At 29.5% G+C, this 6,441-nt stretch overlaps 1 protein-coding gene across 1 annotated transcript in view; it reads right to left on the minus strand.

Annotated features, from left to right (window-relative positions):
* The window catches only part of LOC129003733 (uncharacterized), a 49,088-nt gene extending 43,787 nt beyond the window's left edge, over window positions 1-5,301 (minus strand). The window contains exon 1 of the mRNA XM_054432030.1: window positions 5,195-5,301. The gene's annotated coding sequence lies outside the window, so the exon portion shown is untranslated. The remainder of the gene's footprint in view (window positions 1-5,194) is intronic.
* Window positions 5,302-6,441: the final 1,140 nt, after the last annotated feature.

A 6,441-nucleotide genomic window follows, 5' to 3' on the forward strand; every position in this document is an offset into this window, starting at 1 on the left:
CATAATTTCAATGTATGTGTAATGGACCTTTTTATATTTGTTCCTATTCGGTATTTTGCTGTTTTCTGGTATTTTATAAAATGCTATTTATACATTAAATAATTATAAACACAAACATAAATTTTATTTATTTTACCTAGTGATTGTGGATTTCATGTAGATTTATGGGTATACGGTGGTTGATAGAATACTAGTCGGCGTTTGCGCAAACTAGAAATACCCACTAACCGACGTGGGCAATCACTTTTGCTCACTTCGCGTTGTGGGTATTTTGAATTTGCTCAATCGCCGAAGAAGGTTTTGACTTCGGCGTTTGAGTAAATCAGTTTACCCACAACGCGGTCTGGGCATTTCGTTTCGGCCAATGTCCGAAATAAAATGCTCACTCCGCGACGTGGGTATTTCACACTGTCCACATCGCGGAGTGGGTAGAAATTTCGGACATTGTCCGAATTCGGAGATTGAGTGTAACATATATACACAGTTAACCTATTAACACAGGATGCCACACAAAGAGAATTTTATTTTGATAACAATATCGAGTCAAATCAATATAGTTATCCAATGAGAGTATGTACTGTGGCTGAGTCAATAGAAACAGTCCAGTAAAACTACGAGCAAATACCAATAGTAAACAATTACGCAATATTGACTGATTATAAGTTAATTAGCATTATAGCAGAGAATGTACTAATCATTTACAATAGAAAACGGTTTGTCCTAAGCGTTAACGCTCTTATATCAATATTAAGTGATTAAAATAATATTTTTTATCAAGAAGACTGTTCCACATTTAGCTCTGGCCTACCCACAAAAGATATTTTTCTTCCCAAAAGGACAATACACAAATTTAACTTACAAAATTTTTGTTACACCCATATCTCTAAATTTTCAATAGTTTTTTAATTACATTTTTATTAGAACTCATAGTGTTTGAGAACATTTTAAATTAAATCTTTTATAAATGGATTCAAGCGCCAGCTGCACTCGACAGATCTCGGAGTTGAATGTTTCAGACAGACGGTTTTGTGCCTAAGGTAGTCTGTTAAAAGATTATTAATCGTTAGCTACTTTCACTAAAAACGATTACTAAACATTTTAGCCATTAATAAATTGAAAATTTTGTATACCTTTTATCATATTTATAAACTATTTCATTGATTTTATTTATTATATGCATCCTATTAATGTAATTTTTTATCTAATTCATTGGATGGATGTTTGTAGTAAAAATATAAACCTAAAACCGTTTTGCTAAGCAATTTTCAATCTTATCACATACTGAAAACAAGTCACGAAGTAAATCAATTTATTATACAGATACTTTTAAAGTTTTAAATAAATTGTTCAATTTAAAAATATCTATAATGACAACGCTTCTCTTATGTTTACAAAACGTTTGAAACGAAACAAAGTTTTTTTGCTCCAGGTTCATAGGGAAAATGTTCTTTATTTACATAAAAAAAAGTTGATTCGTAAATAAATGAAATAGTACGGCAACATTTAAAACTGTATATAGAAGATGTCATAACGGCACCTGTTTGCGTAAATTTGGATGGTATATTATTAAATAGATCTGCCTTACTAAGCTAACTAACCTTTACCTTTTAATTATGATTTTATATTATGTTTCAATGTTATAAGGATATATAATTAATTATATTTCAATATTCATCAATATTATGTGTAGTGTACCTTATAATACCCTAACTAACCTTAGTAAAATAACCTTAACCTAACTAAGGTTAACCTTAGTAACCGAACTAGCCTTAACCTTGGCGAAATAACTTTAACCTTACTAACCTAAATAACCTTAACATTAGTTTAAAACCGGAATTAATCAAACGGATTAATCAAAGTGATATCGATCTCACTTCGGTCACCATACACGTGACACATGTCAGGGTCAATTCATCAGCAAAAACTCCCGTGATCAAATCGTTTAACGATAACTGACATGACCCTACCTAATTGCCACCTAGATTCTACCTTGTCATAACTAATTGCCACCTAGATTCTACCTTGTCATAACTAATTGCCACCTAGATTCTACCTGATCATACCTATTTACTATCTATATTCTACCTGTTCCTACCCAATGCTACCTAGATTCTACCTAATCCTACCTAATTGCTACCTGATCCTACCTAATTGCTATCTAAATCGTACCTGATACTACCTATTTGCTGTCTTTATTTTACCTGATCCTACCTAATTGCTATCTATATTCTACCTGATCCTACCTAATTAATACCTATTCTTATCTAATTGCTACCAAGATCCTACCTGATCCTACCTAATTGCTATCTAGATCGTACCTGACCCTACCTAATCACTGACCAAACAAAGGAGGTTGTTGAAATATCAATGTTGATTTATTTAAGTTTGTTTTACGGACAAGCTATTTCAGTTGATTACAACGGTGTATAAAAGAGATTTAAATATGAACAATTAATTTATTATCAATCGCTTGATACATCTTCATGATCCGAATAGTAAAATTTAAATTGCACTATATAAAACAGTTGACCGAATGTAAGGTAGTGTCTTTTGTCGAATAAACTAGGAGAAGGAAAACTAATCAACGGATTCCATAATAGAGCCCTTATTTTCTTGTCCTATGGGGGTTTTCTTTGCATTACCGTTACAATTATTCTAATTGTTTTAGTTTCCTAATTTAATAAATTCGTGTAACCATACAAAAATTTCTCGCTAAAACATAGTTAACCATGTAAATATATTCGAATTATTTATCACTTGTGTAAAAGTTAGTTTTGTTTTTATAATGAATCTTGTTGTGTATTTGTCGCTGCTATAGATTAAACTCATTTTAAACAAAATACTATGTTAACGCTATTATTGGGTATATTGTGTTCAATATACACTGTAGCACATTTTAGTTTATGTTACAGTAAATATAGTTAACATTTGACTTGTACTCAAATAAAGGGAAAATTACTAGTACATAAACATTGTTCAAAATACATCTACAAGCATCTATTTTTAAGTCAAAGTTTTACCAACAACACGTGCGATTTCAGAAGATAATTTAAAGACCAACTCCTAATTTACATGTAAAGTAACAAAGCTGTGTACCGTCCAATAGGCTCATCTGGTTTTCCATCCTGAGTGTTTGCAGAGTACTTCAGCTTTGTGAAACATGGTTTAGCTTCTATCCTTCACAATCAACAAGTAAAATGAGTCAACGTTGCTAATCTGTACAGCAAAAAATATTTAAAACAGTTTAAAAACTGTTTTATACCAATTAACTTCTCAGATAGAAGACTTTTCGACTTTACAATAAATTAATGTGCTGGTGAAATTTCCTTCTAATAAAAGAAAAGTTAGAGTAAGTGTGTTTATACTACTAAAATTCCAATTTACCATAATTTGTCTATGCTAAATTAAAAAAAATATTTTGTAATACATTTTAAAGTGCATTGGGCGTCAAACTAAGGGGATTACTGTAAGAAAAACTGTAGATTGACATGTATTAGATAAAGATTCAATGGATTGTATAGGTTTCAAAAAAATGCAAGAAGCCAAATTTTAGTATTAGATAATATTTTGAAGATTTTAAGCTTTCTTTCTATGACCTTTCTTTATTTTTATCCAATTCTCATTGAGATATTTTGATTTATTTATTTTGATTTATTTCGTCTGAATGTAAACTTCACCTACAAACTTTACCTACAACACAGGATAAGATTAATTTTATTTTTGTTTAAATTATTCACTTCTTGCATTGTTGATAGTACTTATACGCTTAGTAAATCAATGAATTCTTATGAAGTCAATTAGGCATTGGGTAAAGTATTAAATGTATTAGAATACTCTGTTGAATGAATATTGTCCTATGAATACACTAGGGACTTTGGTCCGGCTTGGTTTGTAAACCTCAGGGATTGTGTTTGTGGTTAAATATTGACCCACTGACCTCTGTCTGTCTCAAACAAACCCTTCTTGGATGTAACTCTTTTATTTTTTATAGTATATTTTTATTTTAGAACTGCGCTAGCGATTGCTATAATATTTAATTAATACTCTAATAATTGTGCTAATTATTCACTAAATATCCATTAATTATAATATGATTTTGGCAACCCTTTTTACTATCTAATATAGCATTAGGAAAGCATTTATATTATACTGTACATTACTTTACATTACTGTTGATATTTTTGTAATTTTTATAATACTTTGTAACAGTTTCCTGTTCTAGGTTTGTAGGTAATTAAAAATTTATATATATTCCTGATCTATGAGACTGTTTTAAATTAACTCATATTAGATCTTCTGATTTTTCTGTCATGATATTGTTTTGTTTGGTTCCCAGTTAAAAAAGATAGAGGTTTTTTTTATTGAAACAAGAGGTCGTCCAGTGGTCAAAAACTCGACCAAAAATATGTAATGTACAGACTTCTCAATTTCCACCCCACAATGTAAATAAAAAATGTGATTGGAATTTATTTCATTTGTTTGTTTTGATTTTCTGTTTATATTTCGTTGTAATTTCTTCACCAGCATGGCAACCCATAAGACCAATGTTAATTTTTTTCAAATTGAAACCTCATCTTTGTGCTTATTTTTTAGCCTATTTAAATTTATAAAGGTATTCTGCACATCTACAGGAAAATATCTTTCTAGCAGCATGCGTAGGTTTCCCCTGCTATGAACACAAGCTGAGAAAAAATGTTTTAAAGAAACATGCTTGCCTATTAATATATAGATACGTGTATTTGTAAATAAATTAGTTTAAAATTGTTTTTAATGTAAATCAAATAGGTCTTATTATCAAATGTATTGGTTATTATCAACTGTTAATCAAATGTAATGAGTTTAGAAGGAGTGTAATAACAGATGTTTATTCATGTGCATGTATTAGAAATATTTTGAATGTGACATTAAAACTAACCACGTAAAAATTAAGATACTTTAAAAATAAGTATACGTGCTTGTAGCATACACTGTATACGTAACTAAAATTAAACATAACAACTCCAAAATTTCCAAAATTTCAATTTCTGAATACGATTTTCTACCGGTGGACTTTAAAACTATTAATTAATGATGACACTATTAAACCTCTAATCTAGTAATTTTAACATTATGGATTATATAACACAGAAGAACAAAATATTTAAATATTTGAAGTATGCTCAGTTATAAGAACAATTAAATAATACCAGTTTACCTTTTGGTCGACAGGTCCTTGAAGTTAGCGATTACGAAGCTCAATGTACATTTTACCCTTTGTCCACATAATCACCACATCTTCAGGACCATAGTTCATACATTTACCTAAGAATAACATGATTAAATCAGTTTTTTTTTAGAAAAATATATTTTTATATTTGTAAATTACTAATTGCAAAAAAAATATTAATTGTACTCTAGTAACTTAAGATAGCCCTAAATAGCCTAATTGGATCATACTCAGAACATTTGTACACAAAATAAAATATATACAAATCAATAGACTGCAGTTAGTTAACCTAATTTATTGAAACCTTAACATATTAAAAGTAGTAAAAATATTTTCTTATGGATGCTGGCAGCAACATTATTAGCTTTTTACAAATATCAATTTAATTAAAATCGATGAACTGATTTTAATTGAATTAAAATGTAGGTCAACGGCTGTATAATTATCTCCCTCGTGTATTTTGGCCTGAGTTCCCAAATTATATCTGTCACACGTGAAGAATGGCGAACATAAACATAAATTATTGAGGCCGTAAAAATATTTAACGAAGCAAACCTTTTGGTAGGATACATTGCTCTGTGGACTCCAACGACTGTTTTCTAAATGTTTTATTAAATTTAGTGCTCCTATAAATTTGCATACATTTACTATATTTACTTGAGTTATTTGCTAGGTTAGTAATTTGATTCAATTAACACTGGATTTAAAAATATATCAATGAAAAATAATTTGTTTTCACATAGCTGTCTAGCCTCTACATTACTGTATTATATTCCAAATATATAATATATATTTTATTAAATATATATATATATACTTCTATTAAAAGTAGATGGTTTACAATATCTGCATATAGTAATCCTTGTTTCTGTAATGTCAACTAGGTTCTGGAGTCAAAACTTACCTTTAGCCCGACCATGTTCAATTTTGTCAATGTCCCTTCGTTTATTTAGTTTTGTTTTTTTCAGCATAAGATTTACCGCCATTACCAGCCATAATTATTTCATCCTTCAATGATTTATTTGGAATGAGAATCATAAACTTCAAACAATGTTAAACTATTGAAAATATTAAATAATTTAATTTTACAAAAAGGCATATGCCTGCTGGCTTGGTCAAACTGGAAGCTAATTTAAACCTTGGCCAGTATTTCTGTCAGTACAACAGAGCTGCCATATATAGAAAACTCAAATTTGATTGCCAAGTTTTTATAATATTTTGATTAATAAGGAGGT

Source organism: Macrosteles quadrilineatus, unplaced genomic scaffold (assembly GCF_028750875.1).
Source record: "Macrosteles quadrilineatus isolate MER2022 unplaced genomic scaffold, UCM_ALF_1.0 Scaffold_1__1_contigs__length_201487025, whole genome shotgun sequence".
Taxonomy (NCBI): Eukaryota; Metazoa; Arthropoda; class Insecta; order Hemiptera; family Cicadellidae; genus Macrosteles; species Macrosteles quadrilineatus.